The sequence below is a fragment of the Canis lupus genome, chromosome 21, assembly GCF_011100685.1.
Source record: "Canis lupus familiaris isolate Mischka breed German Shepherd chromosome 21, alternate assembly UU_Cfam_GSD_1.0, whole genome shotgun sequence".
Classification (NCBI taxonomy): Eukaryota; Metazoa; Chordata; class Mammalia; order Carnivora; family Canidae; genus Canis; species Canis lupus.
In genome coordinates this window covers 16,929,065-16,954,198 of record NC_049242.1, presented here as the reverse complement: position 1 = coordinate 16,954,198, position 25,134 = coordinate 16,929,065, and the positions used below count along the sequence as shown (strand labels likewise).

Genomic DNA, 25,134 nt, shown 5'->3' with positions numbered 1-25,134 from the left:
TCTTTTGTTTCAACTTAAAGACCTCTCTTTACTCTTTCTTATAAAATAGATCTAGCGCTGATGAACTCCCTCATCTTTTGTTTTTCTAGGACAGTCTTTATCTCTTCATTGCCAAAGGACAGCTTCACCATATATTGCATTCTTTGTCACGAGGTTTTTTCTGTTTTGTTTTTGTTTTTGTTCTTTCTTTTCTCAGCACTTTTAAATATCTCATTTCACTTTCTCCTGGGCTATAAGCTTTTCAGGGGTTTTTTTTCTTTTTTTTTATTTTTTGTTTTAGGGTCAGAGGGAGAATTTAGTGATTCATCAGTTGCATATAACACCTAGTGCTCATTACATCAAATGCTCTCCTTAATGTTCATCACCTAATTATTCCTTCACCCCATCTACCCTCACTTCCCCTCCGGCAACCTTCAGTTTCTTTCATAGAGTTCAGTGTCTTTTGTGGTTTGCCTCCCTCTCAATTTTCATCTTATTTTATTTTTCCTTCCCTTTCCATTGTGTGTCTGTTGGCATCTGTGTTCTTTGAAGAAATATCATTCATATCATCTGCCGATTTTTTAATTAGATTATTGGGATTTTTTGTGTTAAGTCATAGAAGTTCTTTATATATGTTGGATACTGACCCTTTACTGGATATGTTATTTGTAAATATCTTCTCTCATTCCATTAGGTTGTCTTTTCATTTTGTTGATTATTTTCTTTGCTGTGCAGAAGCTTTTTACTCTGATGTACTCCCAATAGTTTATTTTTGCTCCCTGTCTTAGGAGACACATCTAGAAAAATGTTGCTATAGCCAGTGCCAGAGAAATTATTGCCTATGCTCTCCTCAAGGATTTTTATGGTTTTAGGTCTCATTTTTAGGTCCTTCAAATAAATTTGAGTTTGTTTTTGTATGGTGTAAGAAAGTAGTCCAGGTTCCTTTTCATGTAGCTGCTCAGTTTCCCCAGACCATTCATTGAAGAGATGTTCTTCTTCCCATTGCAAATTCTTCATTCCTTTGTGGAACATTTGTTGACTATGTAACTATGAGGTGTTTTTTTTCCCCTAATTTTCTATTCTGTTCCATTGATCTATATGTCTATTTTTGTGCCAGTACCATATGTTTTGATTACTACAGTTTTATATTATAACTTGAAATCTGGGATTCTGATACCTATAGTTTTACTCTTTTTAAAGATGGTTTTGGGTATTTTAGGTCCTTTTGTTTCCATACAAATTTTAGGGTACTTTGTTCTAAATTCTCTGAAAAACCAATGTTTGGTATTTTGACAGACATTGCATTGAATCTGTAATTGCTTTAGGTAGTATGGACAGTTTAGCAATATTTATTTTTCCAATCCATGAGCATTGAATATCTTTCCCCTGATTTCTGTCATCTTCAATATTTATAGTTTTCAGAGTACAGGTCTTTCTTTTGATTAAATTTATCCTAGGTCTTACAATTTTTGGTGCAATTCTAAATGGGACAGTTTTCTTAATTTCTCTTTCTGCTACTTCATAGTTAGTGCCTAGAAATATGATGGATTGGTATACATTGATTTTGTATCCTGCAAACTTACTGAACTCCTATATCAATTCTAGCAGCTTTTCAGTCGAGTCTGTCAGGTTTTCTATATATAGTATCAGATTGTCTCTGAAGAGTGAAAATTCTACTTCTATCTGGATGCCTTTTATTTCTGTTTGCTGTCTGATTGTGGTGGCTAGAACTCACCACACTATCTTAAATAAAAGTAGTGAGAGGGGGCATCCTTGCCTTGTTCTTGATCTTATGGGAAAAGTGATCAGTTTTTCACTACTGACTAGCTCTGAATTTTTCATATTTGGCCTTTATTATATTCCCTCTGAACCTACTTTATAGTGGAGTTTTATCATGAATTGATATTGTACTTTATCAAATGTATTTTCTGCATCTACTGAAGCATTCATATGGTTTTTATCCTTTCTCTCATAGATATGATGTATCACTGTGATTGATTTTTGAATATTGAGCCACCCTTGATTTCCTGGATTAAATCCTACTTGGTTGTGGTGAATGATTATTTTTAGTGTATTGGATTCAGTTTGATACTATTTTGTTGACGGTTTCTGTATATAAGTTTATAACAGATATTGCCTGTGGTTCTTTCATATTTTTTGTGATATCTTTTTCTGTTTTTGGTATCAGGGTAATGATGGCGTCATAAAACAAAAATGGAAGATTTCCTTCCTCTTCTATTTTTTGAAATACTTTGAGAAGAATGGTATTTATTCTCCTGATATATTTGGTAGAATTAACCTGTGAAGTCAACTGGTCCTGGACTTTTGTTGGCTGGTAGTGTTTTGATTACTGATTCATTTTCACTGTTGGTAATCAGTCTGTTCAAATTTTCCTTTTCTTTCTAATTCAATTTTTTGAAGTTATGTGTTTTAGGAATTTCTAGTTTCTAGGCTGTCCAATTTTTTGAAATATAATTTTTCAATATCCTTTGTATTTCCATGGTGTCATTTGTTTTTCTTCTTTCTGATTTTGTTTAGTCTGGCTAAATCAATTTTATTATGATTTTAAGATTTTATTTATTTTTCTATTTTCTAAAATATTTTTATTGGAGTTCAGTTAGCCAACATTTAGCATAAGACCCAGTGCTCATCCCTCCAAGTGCCCCCTCAGTGTCCATCACCCTGTTACCCCAACCTACCACCCACCTCCCCTTTACATTACCCCTTGTTCATTTTGCCGAGTTAGGCGTCTCTCATGTTTTGTCACCCTCACTGATATTTTCACTCATTTTCTCTCCGTTCCCTTTATTCTCCTTCACTAATTTTTATATAGCGCAAATGAATAGGACCATATAATGTTTGTCCTTTTCCGATTGGCTTATTTCACTCAGCATAAAACCCTCCAGGTACATCCACCTCGAAGCAAACAGTGGGTATTTGTCGTTTCTAAAGGCTGAGTAATGTTCCATTGTATACATAGACCACATCTTCTTTATCCATTCATCTTTCGATGGACACCGAGGCTCCTTCCACAGTTTGGCTATTGTGGACATTGCTGCTAGAAACCTTGGGGTGCAGGTGTCCCTGCGTTTCACTGCATCTGTATCTTTGGGGTAAATCTCCAGCAGTGCAATTGCAGGGTTGTAGGGAAGATCTATTTGTAACTCTTTGAGGAACCTCCACACAGTTTTCCAGAGTGGCTGCACCAGTTCACATTCCCACCAACAGTGCAAGAGGGTTCCCTTTTCTCCGCATCCTATCCAACATTTGTGGTTTCCTGCCTTGTTAATTTTCCCCATTCTCACTGGTGTGAGGAGGTATCTCATTGTGGTTTTGATTTCTATTTCCCTGATGGCAAGAGATGCAGAGCATATTCTCATTTGCTTGTTGGCCATGTCTAAGTCTTCATGTGTGAAATTTGCAGAAGATTTTTATCTTGATGAAGTCCCAATAATTCATTTTTGCTTTTGTTTCCCTTGCCTTCATAGATGTATCTTGCAAGAAGTTGCTGTGGCCAAGTTCAAAAAGGGTGTTGCCTGTGTTCTCCTCTAGGATTTGGATGGAATCTTGTCTCACATTGAGATCTTTCATCCATTTTGAGTTTATCTTTGTGTATGGTGTAAGAGAATAGTCTAGTTTCATTCATCTGCCCGTGGATGTCCAATTTTCCCAGCACCATTTATTGAAGAGACTTTTTCCCAGTGGATAGTCTTTCCTGCTTTGTCAAATATTAGTTGACCATAAAGTTAAGGGTCCACTTCTGGATTCTCTATTCAGTTCCATTGATCTATGGTCTGTTTTTGTGCCAATACCACACTGTCTTGATGACCACAGCTTTGTAGTACAACCTGAAATCTGTCTTGATGCCCCCAGCTCTGGTTTTCTTTTTTAATATTTCCCTGGTTATTCAGGGCCTTTTCTCATTCCACACAAATCTTAAGATGATTTGTTCCAACTCTGAAGAAAGTCCATGGCATTTGGATAGGGATTGCATTAAATGTGTAAATTGTCCTGTGTAACATACACATTTTCACAATATTAATTCTTCCAATCCATGAGCATGGAATATTTTACCATCTCCTTGTGTCTTCCTCAATTTCTTTCAGAAGTGTTCTGTAGTTTTTAGGGTATAGACCTTTTAGCTCTTTGGTCAGTTTTATTCCTAGGTATCTTTTGCTTTTGGTTGGAATTGTAAATGGGATTGACTCCTTAATTTCTCTTTCTTCAGTCTCATTGTTAGTGTATAGAAATGCCACTGACTTCTGGGCATTGATTTTGTATCCTGCCATACTGCCGAATTGCTGTATGAGTTCTAGAAATCTTGGGGTGGAGTCTTTTGGGTTTTCTATGTAGAGTATCATGTCATCGGCGAAGAGGGAGAGTTTGACTTCTTCTTTGCCAATTGGAATGCCTTTAATGTCTTTTTGTTGTCTGATTGCTGAGGCTAGGACTTCCAGTACTATGTGGAATAGCAGTGGTGAGAGTGGACATCCCTGTCTTGTTCCTGATCTTAGGGGAAAGGGTCCCAGTGCTTCCCCATTGAGAATGATATTTGCTGTGGGCTTTTCGTAGATGGCTTTTAAGATGTCGAGGAATGTTCCCTCTATCCCTACATTCTGAAGAGTTTTGATCAGGAATGGATGCTGTATTTTGTCAAAAACTTTCTCTGCATCTAATGAGAGGATCATATAATTCTTGGTTTTTCTCTTGCTGATATGATGAATCAAATTGATTGTTTTACGAGTGTTGAACCAGCCTTGTGTCCCGGGGATAAATCCTACTTGGTCATAGTGAATAATTTTCTTAATGTACTGTTGGATCCTATTGGCCAGTATCTTGTTGAGAATTTTTGCATCCATGTTCATCAGGGATATTGGTCCGTAATTCTCCTTTTTGGTGGGGTCTTTGTCTGGTTTTGGAATTATGTGATGCTGGCCTCATAGAACGATTGGAAGTACTCCATCTCTTTCTATCTTTCCAAACAGCTTTAGGAGAATAGGTATGGTTTCTTCTTTAAACGTTTGATGGAATTCCCCTGGGAAGCCATCTGGCCCTGGACTCTTGTGTCTGGGGAGGTTGTTGATGACTGCTTCAATTTCCTCCCTGGTTATTGGCCTGTTCAGGTTTTCTATTTCTTCCTGTTCCAGTTTTGGTAGTTTGTGGCTTTCCAGGAATGCGTCCATTTCTTCCAGATTGCCTAATTTATTGGCATATAGCTGTTCATAATATGTTTTTAAAATCGTTTGTATTTCCTTGGTGTTGGTAGTGATCTCTCCTTTCTCATTCATGATTTTATTAATTTGAGTCTCCTCTCTCTTCTTTTTAATAAGGTTGGCTAATGGTTTATCTATCTTATTAATTCTTTCAAAGAACCAACTCCTGGTTCTGTTGATCTGTTCCACAGTTCTTCTGGTCTCGATTTCGTTGAGTTCTGCTCGAATTTTTATTAACTCTCTTCTTCTGCTGGGTGTAGGATGTATTTGCTGGTTTTTCTCTAGCTCCTTTATGTGTAAGGTTAGCTTTTGTATTTGAGTTCTTTCCAGTTTTTGAATGGATGCTTGTATTGCGATGTATTTCCCCCTTAGGACTGCTTTTGCTGCATCCCAAAGATTTTGAATGGTTGTATCTTCATTCTCATTAGTTTCCATGAATCTTTTTAATTCTTCCTTAATTTCCTGGTTGACCTTTTCATCTTTTAGCAGGATGGTCCTTAACCTCCACGTGTTTGAGGTCCTTCCAAACTTCTTGTTGTGATTTAGTTCTAATTTCAAGGCATTATGGTCTGAGAATATGCAGGGGACGATCCCAATCTTTTGGTATCGGGTCAGACCTGATTTGTGACCCAGTATGTGGCCTATTCTGGAGAAAGTTCCTTGGGCACTTGAGAAGAATGTGTATTCAGCTGTGTTTGGATTAATGTTCTGTAAATGTCTCTGAAATCCATCTGGTCCAGTGTATCATTTAAAGCTCTTGTTTCTTTGGAGATGTTGTGTTTAGAAGATCTCTCAATTGTAGAACGTGTCGTATTCAAGTCTCCATGTATAAGTGTATTATTATCTAAGTATGTCTTAACTTTGGTTATTAAGTGATTGATATACTTGGCAGCTCCTGCATTCGGAGCATAAATATTCATGATTGTTAGGTCCTCTTGTTGGATAGATACTTTAAATATGATATATTATCCCTCTTCATCTCTTACTTCAGTCTTTGGGATAAACTTTATCTGATATGAGGATGGTTAGCCCATTCTTTCTTTTGAAGACCATTTGAATGGTAGATGGTTCTCCAACCTTTTATTTTCAGGCTTGTAGGTATCCTTACATCTAAAAATCAGTCTCTTGTAGACAGCAAATTGATGGGTCTTGCTTTTTTTTATCCAGTCTGAACCCCTGCACCTTTTGATGGGATCATTAAGCCCATTCACGTTCAGAGTTACTTTGAAAAGATATGAATTTAGTGTCACCATGATACCTATTCTATCCCTGTTTTGTGGATTATTTCCTTGAACTTCCTCTTCATTTGACAGAGTCCCCCTTAATATTTCTTGCAGAGCTGGTTTGGTGGTCACATATTCTTTCAGTTTCTGCCTATCTTGGAAGTTCTTGATCTCTCCTACTATTCTGAATGAGAGCCTTGCTGGATAAAGTATTCTTGGCTGCATGTTCTTCTCACTTAGGACCCTGATTATATCCTGCCAGCCCTTTCTGACCTGCCAGGTCTCTGTGGAGAGTCTGCTGTTAACCTAATACTTCTCTCCATAAAGTTTAAGGATCTCTTTTCTCTTGCCACTTTAAGGATCTTCTCTTTATCTTTGGAATTTGCAAGTTTCACTATTAAATGTCGGGGTGTTCAATGGTTTTTATTGATTTGGGGGGGGGGAATCTCTCTATCTCCTGGATCTGAATGCCTGTTTCCCTTCCCAAGTTAGGGAAGTTCTCAGCTATGATTTGTTCAAATACACTTTCTGGTGTCTGTCCCTTTTGGCACCCTCTGGAACCCCAATTAAATGTAGATTTTTTCCTTCTGAGGCTGTCATTTGTTTCCCTAAACCTTTCCTCATGGTCTTTTAATTGTTTTTTCTCTTTTTTCCTCAGCTTCCTTCCTTGCCATCAACTTGTCTTCTATGTCATTCAGTCTTTCTTCTATCTCATTAAGCCTCGTCATTAGGACTTCCAGTTTGGATTGCATGTCATTTAGTTGATTTTTAATTTCTGCCTGATTAGATCTAAATTCTGCAGTCATGAAGTCTCTTGAGTCCTTTATGCTTTTTTCTAAAGCCACCAGTAGCTTTATAAATGTGCTTCTGAATTGGCTTTCTGACACTGAATTGTAATCCAAATTTTGTAACTCTGTGGGAGAGAGGACTGTTTCTGATTCTTTCTTTTGAGCTGAGGATTTCCTTCTAGACATTTTGCTTAGTGCAGAGTGTCCAAAAACAAGTTGTATTGGGAAAAGGGAGAAAAAGAGAGAAGAGAAAGGAGAAAAGTAAAAGAAAAAAGGAAAAAAGAGAAGAAAAGAAATAAAACGGGTGGGCGGAAGCAAAGAAATCAAAAAACAAGGGAGAGTATCCTCTGATTCTGTATACTGTAAATCTGACCACTTCCCCTGGAACTTTCCAGTGCTGCTTGGTCAATAATTTGCTTTTCCCCTGTCCGTCTAGCTGGTCTTCTGGGGGAGGGGCCTGCTGTGCTGATTTTCAGGTGTTAACACTTGGGGGAGCCGCTCAGCCCCCTGCCTGGTGCAGGGCTCAGTTAAAGATGTTTAAGCTGTTTATCTGGTGAGGCCACTGTGAGGCTCAGTGGGGGTTGTTAATCTTGTGAGGCCCCTGGAGGAACAACATCAGTGGCAGCGGCCAGCTCTCCAGCCCTGGAATCAGCTCGCGCAGTAACTACCCAGCTCTCAGTCTGCAGGGGCCTGGATGCTCCAGGGGCGGGGCGCTGATCAGTTCAGCTTGCGGCAGGCGTGTCCTTGCTGTCCTGTGCCTCTGCACACAGCCTCTGCCTGTCCCAGGGGGAGCACTCGATCCTGGGCTGTGTCCCTGGCCCCCTGTGCTCCTGGGCCTGCACTGCTGGAATCCCGCTCCTGGCCGCGCAGCTCCCTACGCGTGGAACCTCTGCCTCTGCCGCCTCTGAGCTGCTCCCGGGTCCAGCCGTGGGGGCCCTACAGCCCTTTAGGGAGCTGGGCCGGGGGAGGTGGGCACTGTCTCCCAGGGCGCATGTCCTCTCTTAGTGTCCCAGGAAGCCTGACGGCATCCCGCCCATCCTGGGATCCTGCTCCAACTCCCTGAGACCGCCTTTCCCTCCAGGGAGATTGGTGAAATACCTGCTTCTCCAGGCGGGGCTCTCCTGTCCTGGGGACACTCGCCCCAGCCTTAGCCCGGCTCCTCACGGGGCCCCTCCTCCTTGGATGCCTTTTGTTTCTTTATTTCTTTTTTCCCCCATCTTCCTACCTTGATAGAAGCATGAACACTTCTCACTGTAGCATTCCAGCTGTTCTCTCTTTAAATCTCAGGCCTAATTCGTAGGTTTTCAGGATGATTTGAAGGTTATCTAGGTAATTTGGTGGGGGCAGGTGACTTGGGGACCCTACTCTTCCACCATCTTGCCCCCTCTCAGGAAGAGCAAGTTCTTGACCAAGCAGTCAGGAAAAGTTCCAGGGGAAGTCTAGGGACTTACAGTATATACAATCAGAGGACACCCCTCCTTGTTTTTGTTTTCTGTTTGTTTCCCCCCTTTAATTTTTCCTCTCTTTTTCTCCTTTTTCCAAAACAACTTGTTTTTAGTCACTCTGCACTGAGCAAAATGACTAGAAGGAAAAACTCACCACAAAAGAAAGAATCAGAAACAGTATCTCTCCCACAGAGTTACAAAATTTGGATTACAATTCAGTGTCAGAAAGCCAATTCAGAAGCACATTTATAAAGCTACTGGTGGCTTTAGAAAAAAGCATAAAGGACTCAAGAGACTTAATGACTGCAGAATTTAGATCTAATCAGGCAGAAATTAAAAATCAACTAAATGACATGCAATCCAAACTGGAAGTCCTAATGACGAGGCTTAATGAGATAGAAGAAAGACTGAATGACATAGAAGACAAGTTGATGGCAAGGAAGGAAGCTGAGGAAAAAAGAGAAAAACAATTAAAAGACCATGAGGAAAGGTTTAGGGAAACAAATGACAGCCTCAGAAGGAAAAAATCTACATTTAATTGGGGTTCCAGAGGGCGCCAAAAGGGACAGACACCAGAAAGTGTATTTGAACAAATCATAGCTGAGAACTTCCCTAACTTGGGAAGGGAAACAGGCATTCAGATCCAGGAGATAGAGAGATTCCCCCCCCCCCCAAATCAATAAAAACCATTGAACACCCCGACATTTAATAGTGAAACTTGCAAATTCCAAAGATAAAGAGAAGATCCTTAAAGTGGCAAGAGAAAAGAGATCCTTAAACTTTATGGAGAGAAGTATTAGGTTAACAGCAGACCTCTCCACAGAGACCTGGCAGGCCAGAAAGGGCTGGCAGGATATAGTCAGGGTCCTAAGTGAGAAGAACATGCAGCCAAGAATACTTTATCCAGCAAGGCTCTCATTCAGAATAGTAGGAGAGATCAAGAACTTCCAAGATAGGCAGAAACTGAAAGAATATGTGACCACCAAACTAGCTCTGCAAGAAATATTAAGGGGGACTCTGTCAAATGAAGAGGAAGTCCAAGGAAATAATCCACCAAACAGGGATAGAATAGGTATCATGGTGACACTAAATTCATATCTTTCCATAGTAGAGGTTCCTCAAAGAATTAAAAATAGATCTGCCCTACGACCCAGCAATTGCACTGCTGGGGATTTACCCCAAAGATACAGATGCAATGAAATGCTGGGACACCTGCACCCCGAGGTTTCTAGCAGCAATGTCCACAATAGCCAAACTGTGGAAGGAGCCTCGGTGTCCATCGAAAGATGAATGGATAAAGAAGATGTGGTCTATGTGTACAATGGAATATTACTCAGCCATTAGAAATGATAAATACCCACCATTTGCTTCCACGTGGATGGACCTGGAGGGTATTATGCTGAGTGAAGTAAGTCAACTGGAGAAGGACAAACATTATACGGTCTCATTCATTTGAGGAATATAAAAAATAGTGAAAGGGAATAAAGGGGAAAGGAGAAAAATGAGAAAAAATCAGAAAGGGAGACAGAATATGAGAGACTCCTAATTCTGGGAAACGAACTAGGGGTAGTGGAAAGGGAGGTGGGCGGGGGTTGGGGGTGACTGGGTGACGGGCACTGAGGTGGGCAATTGACGGGATGAGCACTGGGTGTTATTCTATATGTTGGCAAATTGAACACCAATAAAAAATAAATTTCTAAAAATAAAAATAATAAAAAAAGAACTTGCTCTTCCCCTGTCCTTCCAGTTCATCTTCTAGGGGAGGGCCTGCTGTGCTGATTCTCAGGTGTGTGTACCTGGGGGAGCTGCCCCGCCCCCTGCCAGGTGCAGGGTTCAGTAGGAGCTGCTTATCCTGTGAGGCCCCTACTCTTTTAGGCCCTGCTCAGTCCCAGGCACAAGGTGAGTGCCTTTCCCTCTGGGAAGATTGGTGAAGCTCCTCCTTCTCCAGGACTGGGCTTTCCTGTCCTGGGGCACTTGCCCCAGGCCTTAGCCTGGCTCCTCGTGGGGCCCCTTCCCCTTGGATGCTTTTTTATTTCTTGATTTTTTTTTTTTTTTTTGTCTTCCTACCTTGATAGAAGCGTGAACTCTTCTCACTGTAGCATTCCAGCTGTTCTCTCTTTAAATCTCAGGCCTAATTCGTAGGTTTTCAGGATGATTTGAAAGTTATCTAGGTAAGTTGGTGGGGGACGGTGACTTGGGGACCCTAGTGTTCCTGGTCTTGCTCCGCCTCTTTATTTATTATTCATGAGAGACATACAGAGAGAGGCAGAGACATAGGCAGAGGGACAAGCAGACTCCCTGCAGGGAGCCCAATGAGAGACTCGATTCCAGGACCCTGGCATCATGCCCTGAGCCAAAGGAAGATGCTCAACCCCTGAGCCACCCAGGCATCCCTTTATTGATGATTTCAAAGAAACAGCTCTTTGTTTCATTGATCTCCTGCTCTATTGTTTTGATTTGGCTTTTTAGTTTCTATTTACTTCTATTCTAATCTTTATTATTTCCTTCCTTCTACTGTTTTTGATGTTTGTTCTTCTTTTCTATCTCCTTCAGGAGTAAGGTTAGGTTGTTTATTTGAGATTTTTCTTCCTTCTTGAGGTATGCCAATAAACTTGTCTTAGAACAGCTTTTGCTGCATCTCAAAAATTTTGGACCATTGTGTTTTCATTTTCAAAATTCTTTCCATATTTTTTATTTCCTTTTTGATTTCTGGTTGTCTCATTCATTGTTTAATAGCATATTATTTAATAATCTCCAAGTATTTGTGTTCTTTCCAGATCTTTTCATGATTAATTTCTACTTTCAGAGTGTTGTGGTCAGAAGGGATGCATGGTATGACTTCAGTGTTTTTTAATTTGTTGAGTCTTGCTTTGTGGCATAATATGTAATCTATTCTGGAGAATGTTCCATTTGCACTCAAACAGAATGCACATTTTGCTGCTTTAGGATGGAATGTTCTGAATATATTTGTATTAGATACTTCTGGTCCTTGGGATCCCTGGGTAGCGCAGCGGTTTAGCACCTGCCTTTGGCCCAGGGCGTGATCCTGGATACCCGGGATCGAATCCCATGTCGGGCTCCCGGTACATGGAGCCTGCTTCTCCCTCTGCCTGTGTCTCTGCCTCTCTTTGTGTGACTATCATAAAAAAAAAAAAAAAGATACTTCTGGTCCAATGTGTTATTCAAAGCCACTGTTTCCTCGCTTTCTCTTTGGATGATTTATCCAATGAAATAAATGGGGTGTTAAAGTTCCCTACTATTATTGTATTACTATTGATTATTTCCTTTATGTTTGTTATTGACTACATTGTATAATCAGGTGCTCCTGTGTTGGTTGGTTGCATAAATATTTACAATTGTTATATCTTATTGTTGGATTGTTTCTTTTAGGATTATTTACTGTCTTTTCTTTTGTTATAATCTTGTTTTAAAGTCCATTTTGTCTGATTTAAGTATTGCTAACCTGGCTTTATTTTCCATTTTATTTGGATGATAAGTTCTTATCCATCCTTTCACTTTACATCTGCTTATGCCTTTAGGTCTGAAATGAGTCTCTTCTAGGAAGCATTTAGATGAGCCTTGCTTTTTTTCTCTCTTTTTTTTAATTTATTTATTTATGATAGTCACAGAGAGAGACAGAGAGGCAGAGACACAGGCAGAGGGAGAAGCAGGCTCCATGCACCGGGAGCCCGATGTGGGACTCGATCCGGGGTCTCCAGGATCGCGGCCTGGGCCAAAGGCAGGCACTAAACCGCTGCGCCACCCAGGGATCCCGAGCCTTGCTTTTTTATCTAGTCTATTGCTCTATGTCTTTTGATTGGAGCATTTAGTCCACTTATATTCAAGGAAATTATTGATAGGTACATCTTTATTGCCACTTTGTTATTTGTCTTATGGTTGTTTTTGTAGTTGTTCTCTGTTCCTTTCTTCTCTTGGTCTTGTCTCTCATGATTGCTGGCTTTCTTTAGTGACAAATTTAGATTCCTTTCTCCTTATTTTTTGCTTATCTATTACTGAGTTTTGATGTGTTGTTATCATTAGGTTTGTATATAATCCTTTACATGTAGAATAATCTATATTAACTATATGGTCAATGAAGTTGGACCCATTCTTAACTTCTCTCCCCACCTACCTCTACAACATGGTATCATAATTTACATCCTTATATTTTGTAAATCCCTTGATTGATCTGTAAAGCTATACTTAATTTTTACTGCTTTTGTGTTTCCTAATTTTCTTACTCCTCTTTATGATCTTTTCTTTCCACTCACAGATTCCTCTTTAATATTTCTTGTATGTATTTCTTTTAATAAACTGCATGCCTCTTTCGGTCTCTTCTGGGAACTTCTATAATGTATTGGTTATTTTTCTCATTGGTTTCCTATAAATTACATAGGCTTTCTTTACTCTTTTTAATATTTTTTTTCTTTTCTCTCCTCTGACTGGATACTTCCAAATGACCTATCTTTGAGTTCATAGATTCTTTTTCTTCTGATAAAGTCTGTTGTTGAAGCCCTCTGTTGCATTTTTTTCATTTCATTTATTGTATTCATCATCTCCAATTCACTTTTACCATTTTATTTTATGATCTTATGATTTTTATGTTTGGTTCTCTTTTATGATTTCTATATCTTTGTTATACTTCTTGTCTTGTTTCTGTATTGTCTCCTGGTTTCATAGATTCTATCTGCATTCTCTGGTAGCTCACTGAGCAACTAAAAAAAAAAACTATCTTGGATTTTTATCAAGCAATTCATAGATCCCAAATTCTTTCTTTTCTATTACTGGGAAATTACTGTCTGATGGCATACTTCCCTGATTTTTCATTCCCTGAAGACTTGCTGCTCTCTTTGCATTTGAAGAGGTTACCTCTTCCAAAAGACTAGCTCCAAAAGAGAAAGACCCTCATTACTCGGGCCATCTAGGAATTCTGGGGGTTGCACAGACCTTTTCTTTTTTTTTTTTCTTTTTTTTAAGATTTTATTTATTTATTCACAAGAGACACACAGAGAGAGAGAAAGAGAGAGAGACAGAAACACAGGCAGAGGGAGAAGCAGGCTCTGTGCAGGGAGTCCGATGTGGGACTTGATCCTGGGACTCCAGGATCAGGCCCTGGGCTGAAGGCAGGCTCCAAACCGCTGAGCCACCCAGGGATCCCTCACAGACCTTTTCTATGGAGGCACATGCTCCATTCCACTTGTTGGGGGAGTTTTAAGTTAGTTAGTATGCCTTTTTATTGGGGAAGTTTTAACTTTGTACAACTTCTCTTAATCTAACAAAGTCAGCTACTATTTATTTTCCCTACATCAGTACAATGAAGTGTTGAGGGTCATGTGCCTTTTCATAGTCCATCAAAGTCAAGCTGTGTGTGTGTGTGTGTGTGTGTGTGTGTGCGTGTGCGCATGATTTGCAGGTGTTTGGCCATCTATGGAGGTTCATAAAGGGCAGTGATTCCCAGGAAGAGGAGTAAGTGGTGTGCTAGTGACATGTGTAAGCTAGCTGAGGAATCTGCAGGGGAATAGGTGAGAGACTGATTGAGTCACAAGGTATTTAGTAGAAAATGCAGCCCTTATCTGAGTTCTATGACTTGGTTGCTCTGAACCCTGTATATTTTCCTTGATCCTAGCTGCTCCAGACTATTCAGATATACCAATTTCCTCAATGATTGGGATGGGATGAGATGGAAGTGGACCTCCTGGGCTAACTTCCACCTAGCTTAGGAAGCAGGGAGCTCACCAAGCTCTCACTTTCCCATGGGAGAAATTTCAAACTGAGAATTCTCTTTCAGCATTGTGCTATTCAGTCTTATGGAGGGAGAGTGGTGCAAATGAAGTGAAATTGTTCTTGCTACCTCCTTCAATGTGTCTATTCTCAGATTTTTTGCTCCAATGGAGTGCTACAATCTCTATTCTGAACTCCTGAGCTCCCACAAAGGTACTCCCATCTGTGAGTGATTTTCAAAAACCATCTGGGGGTGGATGAGGGCTGAAAACTACTATTTCACCATTTTGCTGACATTTCTTCTGTTTTTTCCCCCTCCCTCCCTAGCTTTATTGAGGTGTAAATTGCATATAAGTTTTATGTCTTTCTTTTAGACTTTAATTTGTATATGGCAGTAGGGAGAGAATGAAGTTCATTTTTGCCTCATATATATAATATATATAATTACATATTGCCATATATATAATTATATATTGCCAAATATATATATATGTATATATATATATATATATATATATATATAATTGTTCACCATCTGTTGAAAAAAGTTTTCTTTCCCTTGTCCAATTGATTTGGTCTATTTGACAAAAATCAGTTGTACAACTTATGATGACTATGTTCTGTAAACTCAAATCTATTTCATTAATATAAATATCTATTTTATATCATTATGATGCTGTCTTGCCTACTGTAGCTTCACATCATGTCTTAAAGTTAGATAATGTAACTTCATTAGCTTGTTGTCTTTCATTTTAGCGATTTTAGTTTTCGTTTGGGGAAAGTTGCTTCTTTTTCTTTTCTTTTGCATTTCCACACAAATATCATAATCATAACAGCCATCAGAGCCTGCTTTGCATTGCTCTCCAATGCCCCCTAAATAATAGCTTTTTAGAATAGATATTATTCCAGAGATTCTAATTATTGGGTGAAGGCAAGTTAGTCTGATACAAGATACACTATTATTACCCAAAACAAAAACTCTCCCTCTCAATTTTGTTGTGTTGCGTTGTTTGTTTTTATTAGGGCTCTGTCACTGTCCTACCTCTAACAGTCACCTACAGCAATCCAATGAATAATTCAACAAATAAATTACTTGTTCTCTCTCAATTATTTTACCCCTTCAGAACTCTCACTGCAATACAGTGTAAGCAGGATCCAGTCCAACTTCTCTGATTTTCTTGGAACTGCACAAGTTCCATTTCTATTTTTCCTCCCCACCACTTCTACATTGAGAGAAGAGGTGTGTATTTAGCACACTAGTGGCTCATGTGAGCTAAAATTCAGATTCCCAGGCTCCTGCATGAGATTAAGTAAGCCTAAGGTGAAGTCCAGCAACTTTAGGTTAGGGGCTGTGTCACTTTCACTCCTATAATACAAACACAAACTGGAAACGTCAAATACAGACTGGTCCTTGAATCACTAAAAGAAACCATATAAAATGATTCTGGTCCATGATTTAGAAAATATACTCGCCTTTGTTCCAATCATCATCAACTGTTTGTCAGCATTGTCTTTCAATGTGTTAGACTTGTCAGCTCCACCTAATGGATAAGGCACTGGCCTCCTAAAGTGTGTTAGACTCTCCCTATTTTGGATTGCTATATTAGCTAGAGCCATCATTAACTTCTACTTGAGCTATGTCAATAATCTCCTGTTATCTATACTCATGCTTTTCAATAATGAATCAGATAATGTTACCCACACACTTAAAACACTCCAATAATTCCAATCAATGATCTGTATATTTCTTATATTCCCAGACTCGTCTTTTACCAATTTTTCCCATTTCAATGAATTCCAACCACACTGCCCTTCAAAGGATTCTTCAAACGTTCACTTATAATATGAGATTTTTGGGTGTGCTGTTCCCAGAGTCTGAAATTTTTTCCTCCAGATCTCTGCACCAACAGTCACACTTACTATTCAGTCCTCAATTCAAGTTTCACCTCCTCAAAAAGGCTTATTCATCCACTTTAAGGAAGCTTCCCCCATTTCCAACTTTATTTTTTTGCCACCTACAATTTTTTTCCCTAAAACTTTCCAGAAGTTAAAATCTTGTTCATTTGTTTATTTACTTATTTTCTGCATCCTCTCAATAGAATGCAAGCTACATGAGAGCATGAGTCTTGTCTTTTCTTCATCACTAAAATCCCACAGAATGGGAACTTAAAAAATGCCTCTCACAGAATAGGTACTCAAAAAAGAGTTGTTCAATTAATAGACTGGAGCCGAGAGAGAGAGAGAGAGAGAGAGAGAGAGAGAGAGGAGAGATCATGTTCATCAAAGTAAAAATATGTTCTTAAACCCAAGAAGAATAACCAAGGAAAATAACATCATCTATCTGTATCTTGTACTTCATGAGTACTCAACCAATTTATGAGATTAGGCCTTTTTACAAATATGGTCAGCTAAGCACTGCACCTATGCCATGGTAAGGAAAAGAAAAATATCATACAGTGCCTGAACAAAATAAAATATGGAGTAAGTGCAGTGGTGAGAAGGAGGAATAAGATTTTTGATATGGATGGAAGTGAGTTTAAATAAAACATTCTTGAGGCTATTATAAAAAGTTCAAAGGCTCTTCTGTGTAAGTTAAAGTATATGGGAAATTTTCCATTTCACAAGGTGGTTGTGGGAATTATATGGGACACAGTAATTTGAGAAGACACTGGAGAACAAGGCACATAGTTGTTTTCTTCCTCACCTAGTCCTAATATACACTAATATTCTGCCAAGTAAAAGAGTTCTTCATCCGCTTAAAACACATAATTTAATTCAATTAATTTATCATAGTATGATATCAACAATGAGGAAGATATAATCAAAGACGTCTATCCTACCTAGAAGGCAATGTGACTTAGTGAAAGTAATCAAATTTAATGAGTACATTTGCACATTCAGATTTCTTTATTCAGTCTAATTCTTAGTATCTGACTACTCCTAGAATCCACATGGCTCTATGTTATCAAAGTCATTCCAATCACCTGTAATTGAAACAAGTGAGAATTTATTAATATTTCTGTAATATTAACCAAAAACACTACTATAAAAGGAAATAACATACAGACATCAAGTAAGACAAGTTCTAACTCACTATTGCTTCAGGACACTACCAGTACTTTGCCTTGTACAGCCTTCTTTTCATCTATTTCATACAAATACAAGTGATAAAGCAAGGAAAAGAGTTCATTACTACTGCTGACACAACTCTGTACATTTATTTTCCATTTTATCTTATTCCTTCTTGTTCTTTGTAAATGAAAGCATAGAGTATATCCTCATTCATGTGTGATATGATTTCTTCAGCATAACACCTATGAGATTTTATTTGTGTTTTTCTTCCTTTTTAATTTCTATGTACTATTCCATGATGTGAATATACTACTTTTTTTTTTTTTTCAGTTTTCCTTTTGATAGTCATGTTTCCAGGTTGGGGTATTATTAATAAAGTTGCTATGAATATTCTTGTAAAAATCTTTTGGAGCTAAGTTTTCCTTTTTTTCTTTCTCTTGGTTAACACCTAGAAACAGAATTGCTAGGTCAAAGAATAAGCATGTGTTTAAATTTATTTTTTTTAGACTGCCATTTATCTCAAGTGATTTTATAATTTTATATGCCTATAACAGAAAGGAAAGTTTTCATTGCTCTTCACTAACATTTATATCACAAGTCTTTTTAACTTTAGCCATTTTAGTGAGTATATTGAGGTATTTCTTTGTGGTTTTAATTTGTATTTCCTGTATGACTAAAGATAGTAGCTTTTATTAAATTAGATTATTGGTGTTTTTGTAGATCATCTTATGTGAAATGTGAAGTCTTTAGTCCATTTTTAATAATTGAATTGATTGGGGTGCCTGAGTGGCTCAGTTAAGTGGGCAACCAAATCTTGATTTTGGCTTAGGTCATGATCTCAGGATTGTGAGATCAAGCACCATGTCAGGCTCCCTGCTTGGGGATCCTGCTGGAGATTCTCTCCTTCTCCCACTGCCTCTGCCTCTCCCTACAAAACTCTTTCTGTATCCCTCCCTCTAAAAAAGAAGGGAAAAGGAGAAAAAAATAATTGAATTGTTTTTAATATTGAGTTATAGGAGTTTGTCACATAATTGCAAAGTATTCTGTGAGATATATGTTTTGCAGTTATCCTATCTGTGGCTTTTCTATTCATTTCCCTAATACTAAATTAAATAAGCAGAAGCTTTTATGTTTGATAAAATATAATTCATCATTTTAATGGTTATTATTTCTTTAATCTTAGGTCCCAAAGATATGTACATGTATTTTCTTCTGGAAATTTCATTGTTTTAGCTTCTATGTTTTAGTCTTGAATAATTTTTTAATTCATGTAAGCTAGGATTTTCTTTTCCCATATGGCTTTTCAGTTGTTTCTACACGACCTGTGGATATTTTTTCCCAATAGTTTGAATCTTTTATTTAAAATCAATTAACAACGTAAATGTCAGTCAATTTTTTAAATTGTCAGTGCTATGTTAAATGGGTTTTTAAATGTATATTTGCCAATTTGTTGTTATAAGTATACAGAAAGAAATATTTTTAAGAAATATTTTTTAATATCAACCTTGTATTTTGAAAACTTGTTTAATTTAAATTTTAGTACTTGTAGGTTGTTTTTGTATTCCTTTGGGATTTTCTACATAAAACATTATGTCACTTTTAAATAGAGAGTTTTCCTTTTCAACATTTGTGACTTTTTATCTTGCTTTGTTGTAATGGTTAGGCCTTCTAGCATAATACAATGTTGAAGAGGAATGGTAAAAGCAGGCATTCTTGTCTTGAAAAGATCTCTGGGAGAAAGTGTTCAATATTTCACTGAGTATAACAAATAGCCTTTGTTTTGTTTTGCTTGTAGATACTTCTTACTAGATTGAGAAAGTTTTCTGGCGTTCCTTGATTATGTAGAGTTTTCATCTAATGGGCACTGAATTGTGTTAAATAACCTTACTGCAACTATTGAGAAAATCATATTTTTCTCCCTTTTTTGGTTAATGCAGTATGTTATGCTGATTTATTTCCAAATGAAAAAATCACATTTGTGTCCCCAAGATAAATTTCCCTTGGTCATTAGAGGTCATTTGATGAAAATTATTAATATTCTACTTTTTGCATCTATATTCACAAGAGGTATTATTTTTTATTTTTTGATGCATTTCAATCTTTTTATTTACATTCAATTAGCCAATATATAGCACATCATTAGTTTCATATGTAGTGTTTAATAATTTATCAGTTGCATATAACACCCAGTGCTTAAATCACATGCCCATCACTCAAGGACTCCATCCACCCACCCACCCACCACCCCTTCAGCAACCCTCAGTTTATTTCCTATAGTTAAGAGTTTCTGATGGTTTTTCTCCCTCTCTGATGACTTACCATTCAGTTTTCCCTCCCTTTCTCTATGATCTTCTATGCTGTTTCTTATATTCCACATATGAGTGAAACCATAGGATAATTGTCTTTCTTTCTTTGATTGATTTGTTTTTGTTCAGTTAATACCCTCCAGTTCCATCCACATCAATGTAAATGGTAAGATTTCATCCTTTCTGATGGCTGAGCAATATTCTACTCTGTGTGTGTGGGGGGGGGGGCGTGTATGATACACACCACATATTTATCCATTCACCTTCTGATGAATATCTTGGGTCTTTACACAGTTTGGCTATTGTGAACATTGCTGCTACAAACATTGGGGCACAGGTGCCCCTTTGAGTCATTATATTTGTATCTTTGGGGTAAATACTTAGTAGTGCAATTGCTGGGTCATAGGGTAGTTCTATTTTTCACTTCTGGAGGAAACTCCATGCTCTTTTCCAGAGTGACTGTACCAGTTGCATTCCCACCAATATTGTAAGAGGGTTCCCCTTTCTCCACCTCCTTGCCAACATTTGTTGCTTCCCATCTGACTGGTGTGAGGTGATATCTCATTGTGGTTTTGATTTGTAGTTCCATGATGCCAAGTGTTGCAGAGCATTTTTTCACATGTCTATTGACCATTTGTATGTCTTCTTTGGAGAAATGTCTGTTCATGTCTTCTGCCCATTTCTTGACTGGATTTTCTTTTCTGGGTGTTGAGTTTGATTAGTTCTTTATAGATCTTGGATACTAGCTCTTTATCTGGAGGATCATGTGCAAATATCTTCTGCCTATCCATAGGTTGCCTTTCAGTTTTATTGACTGTTTCCTTTGCTGTGCAGAAAATTTTTTAATTGATGAAGTCCCAATGGTTTATTTTTCTTTTGTTTCCTTGCCTTTGGAGATGTATCTAGCAAGAAGTTGCTGTGGCTGAGGTTGAAGAGCTTGCTACCCTGTGTTCCTCTCTAGGATTTTGAGGGATTCTTTTCTCACATTCATCCATATACAATATCTTTTTTTTTAAGATTTATTTATTCATTCATGAGACACACACACACACAGAGGGAGAGAGAGAGAAAGAGAGAGAGGCAGAGACACAGGCGGAGGGAGAAGCAGGCTCCACGTAGGGAGCCTGGTGTGGGATTTGATCCAGAGACTCCAGCATCACACCCCAGGCCAAAGGCAGGCACTAAACTGCTGAGCCACCCAGGGATCCCCAATATCTTTTCTTTTAATGTATTTTCCAGTTTTAGTATCAGCATCATCTTGGCATTATAAAATAAGTTGAGAAGTTTTCCTTTCTACTTTATTTCTGAAAGAATACATGTAATTTTGGTATTTTTTTCTTTATTTGTTGTATAGATTCATCCGGAGAAGACCTATGCAGCTGGAATCCTCTTTATGTTATGGGTTTTTGATAAGTAATTTCTTTAATTCATATTTTGTATTTTACCTATATAAATTCTAACGAACTGTATTTTTCAAGAAATGTAAATATTTCATTAAAGTTGTCTAAGTTTTTATCTTTTAAAATTGGTAGAATCCCTCATGTAACTCTTTCCCTCGTAACTGATATTGCCAATTTATGATGTTTCTCTTTCATTTCTGGTCACTTTGTGAGGATTTTTTATTGATTTTTAATTTTTTCAAAGAACTAAATTTATAACTTTTCTTTGTCTCTCTATTTAATTGATTTCTGTTCTCATTTTTATTCTATTTATTTCTCTTTATTTACTTTGAGCTAATATTTTCCTATTTTCTTAGGAGGAAAATTATATCATTGCTTGTTTAAGGACTTATTTCTATTTTTTTAAAGATTTTATTTATTTATGAGAGAAACAGAGAGAAAAGCAGAGACATAGGCAGAGGGAGAAGCAGGCTCCCTGAGAGGATCCTAGATCCTGTGGGACTTGATCCTATGATCACGACCTGAGCCCAAGGCAGATGCTCAACCACTGAGCCACCCAAGTGTCCCTCTTATTTCTAATATAAACATTTAAAGCTATAAATTTTCCTTTTAGCACAAATTAGGCTATGCTCCATAATTTTTACATTTCTCTAATCATTTGAATCAAAATATCTTTTAATTTCCTTTGTGATTTTAAATTTAGTCCATGTTATTTATGAGTATGTTGTTAATCTTAAACATTTAGATGTTTTATGTATCACTGTTTTTCTAAAGATTTTATTTACTCATTCATGAGAGGCACAGAGAGAGAGAGAGAGGCAGAGACACAGGCAGAGGAAGAAGCAGGCTCCATGCAAGGAGCCCGATGCGGGACCCAATCCCAGGACTCCAGGATCATACCCTGGGCCTAAGGCAGGAACCAAACCGCTGAGCCACCCAGGGATCCCCAATGTATCACTGTTTTAATGTATCAAATTGTTACTGATTTCTACCTTAATTCATTTGTATTCAGGAAACATTTATATGCTTTCAATAACTTTGCATTCATTAAAACTTATTTTACAATCTTTTATATGGTCTATTTTTGTGAAGGTTTTGTGCAAAGTTGAAAAGAACATATGTTTGCTTTCCTTAAATGTAGTCATCTATAAATGTCAATTAGGTTAAGTTTTTGATAGGATTACTTAGATTTTCTGTATCATCAGTGTATATCTGATAGTTGCTCTATCAAGTATATATGTTCAATTACTAGTAGAGCAACTGTTAGTGTACTTTTGTCTATTTCTCCCTTTAAATTATATAAATTTTTGCTTCTAGTATTTAAAAACTATTAGGTGCATATACATTTATTATGCTAGGTATTTCTGATTGACTACCCAACTTATTATTACAGAATATCACTTTTTAAAAGTACTCCTTATTGGACACCTGCGTGGCTCAGTCAGTTAAGTGTCTGCCTTTGGCTCAGGTCATGACCAGAGTCCAGGGATCAATCCCCACATCTGGCTTCCTGTCAGAGGGGAGCCTGCCTCTCCTTCTCCCTCTGCCTGCCACTCCCCTTGCTTGTGCTCCCTCTTTCTCTGTTGAATGAATGAATGAATGAATGAATGAATAAATGTACTCATCTTCCCAGCATTTCCACTAAAAATAATATTTATTATTATTGTTGTTGTTATTATTACTGTTACTATCTAAGTACTCCTTATCTTGAAGTCTATTGTGTTTGACTTGAATACAGCTACTGCAGCTTACCTGTGGTTACTTTTTGTATGATATTTCTTCATCCATTCTTTTCATCTCAGTCCATTTCTCTTTATCAAAGGTAGATAGCACATGGTTGGGTTTTTCTTTTAATCCAATCTGTTAATCTCTCCTCTTTAATTTGACTGTTTGGTCCAGGGATCAGCAAATCTTTTCTACAAACAGCTAAATAGTAAATATTTTGTGTTATTTATTTATTTGTTTGTTTGTTTGTTCATGAGAGACAGAGAGAGAGAGAGAGAGAGAGAGGCAGAGACACAGGCAGAGGGAAAAGCAAGCTCCCTGCCAGGAGCCCGATGTGAGACTTGATCCCAGGACCCCGGGATCATGACCTGAGCCAAAGGCAGACGCTCAACCACTGAGCCACCCAGGTATCCTGTCTATTTTATGTTTTATATACCATACAATTTCTCTCTCATAATTACTCAATTCTGCCATTTTAACATGAAAGTGGTCCTAGACAATGGGTATAGCTGTGTTCCAATAAAACTTTAGTTATAAACAATGAAAAATTAACATTTAAATTTTGTTAAATTTTCCTTTTGCCAAAAAATATTATTCTTTTCGTATTTTTGACTATTTAAAATTTCAAAATCCACTCTTAAGCCATGGACACTACAAAAATATACCAGATTTGATGATGGGCATCCCAATTTAAGTTTGTTTACATTTAATATAATTATTAGTATGATCTATTTGTTTTCTTTTTGTTCTGTTTCATGTAGTCCTCATTTCTGGCTTTCTTTTTTGTTAATATAATATTTTCAGTTTTTCATTTCAATTTCTCTGTTAGCTTTCTAGCTACATGCATCACTAACTAATCACAGTCTACTTAATTTAGCTCTGCTTCAGATAGAATGTAAGACTTTTAGTTACATTTATTCCACCTATGTGCTGCTGTAAAATACATGTACCCACATGTATATACATATGCACATATTTTTATATACATATATATAATATTTATATTTTTTAAACTCACAATTTTTGCTTTAAATAGGATATGCTTTTAAATAATTAAAAAATGTATTTTACTTTTTCTTACCTACGGTTCTTTGTTACTTCTAATAAAGAGGAGAGTCCATATGGTACCTACATTTCATCCTGAAACTTTCTTTAGCATTTCTTGCAGTGAAAATCTGCTAGCAATAGTCTTTTGTTTTTATCTGAAATGTTTTTATGTCATTCTCATGTGAAAGATATTTTCACTGAATAGAAAATTGTTTATAATTCTCATAATTTCAGGGGTGCCTGGATAACTCAGTGGTTGAGTGTCTGCCTTTGGCTCAGGGCGTGATCCCAGGATCTCAGAGTCCCAGGATCAAGTCTCTTATCAGGTTCCCCACAGGGAGGCTATGTCTTTGCCTCTTTGTGTATCTAATTAATAAATAAATTAAATCTTTAAAATAATAATAATAGTAATAACAATTCTCATAATTTTTAGCGTTTAAACATTCATCCATTTTCTTCTGGTTCCCATCATTTCTGAGGTGAATTCAGTATCATTTCAATCATTGTTTCCCATATGTAACACAATATTTTTGTACAGCAGCTTTCAAGAATTTCTCTTTATTGTTGGCTTTAGCAGTATGACTATGACGTACCTAGGAGGGATTCATTTGAATTCATCCTGCTTATACTTTCCTAAGCTTCTTGATTTGTTATTTTTCTTACCTTATTTAGTAATTTTTAAAAATAATTATTTCTTCAAGTATTTTCTGCCCCCATTCTTTGTCTCTTCTTACACAAATTTATATGTCTGATATACTACTTAGTATTGAATCTAATAATTCTTTCAGTATTTTTTTCTTATTCTTCAGAATAAATATTTTTCTACTGATCTATCACCAAGTCAAATTCACTGATCTTTCTTTATGCCTTATGCAAGTTGGTAGAATGAGTATGGCCTGTTGACATCAGCTAGTCTTTATGGACTGATGGAGTGAGGATTACAGTAGGCATATATCAAGGAAAAAGAAAATTCATTGACCCAAGAATATGGCTCTCAGTCACCAAGGCTGATCTTGCAACTGACCTTACTAAATATACAAACTTCTATCAACTGACATCATTATTGAGTCACCAGTATCGCTACCTTCCTCAAGGAGACCCACCAGCCAATTAGTCACAAATTGACTATATTGGGCTCCTTCAAATTAGAGTAGGTCGAAATTCACTGAAACTGGAATCAAACCATATTAGGAGTATGAGTTTGCCTTTCCTGCT

At 37.3% G+C, this 25,134-nt stretch overlaps 1 long non-coding RNA gene across 1 annotated transcript in view; it reads right to left on the bottom strand.

The window, feature by feature from the left end:
- Window positions 1-17,260: 17,260 nt before the first annotated feature.
- The window catches only part of LOC119864877, a 35,331-nt gene continuing 27,457 nt past the window's right edge, over window positions 17,261-25,134 (bottom strand). The window contains exons 2-3 of the long non-coding RNA XR_005375357.1: window positions 22,900-23,073; window positions 17,261-17,353 (exon numbers count right to left, since the gene is read on the bottom strand). This is a non-coding gene — a long non-coding RNA (uncharacterized LOC119864877). The remainder of the gene's footprint in view (window positions 17,354-22,899; window positions 23,074-25,134) is intronic.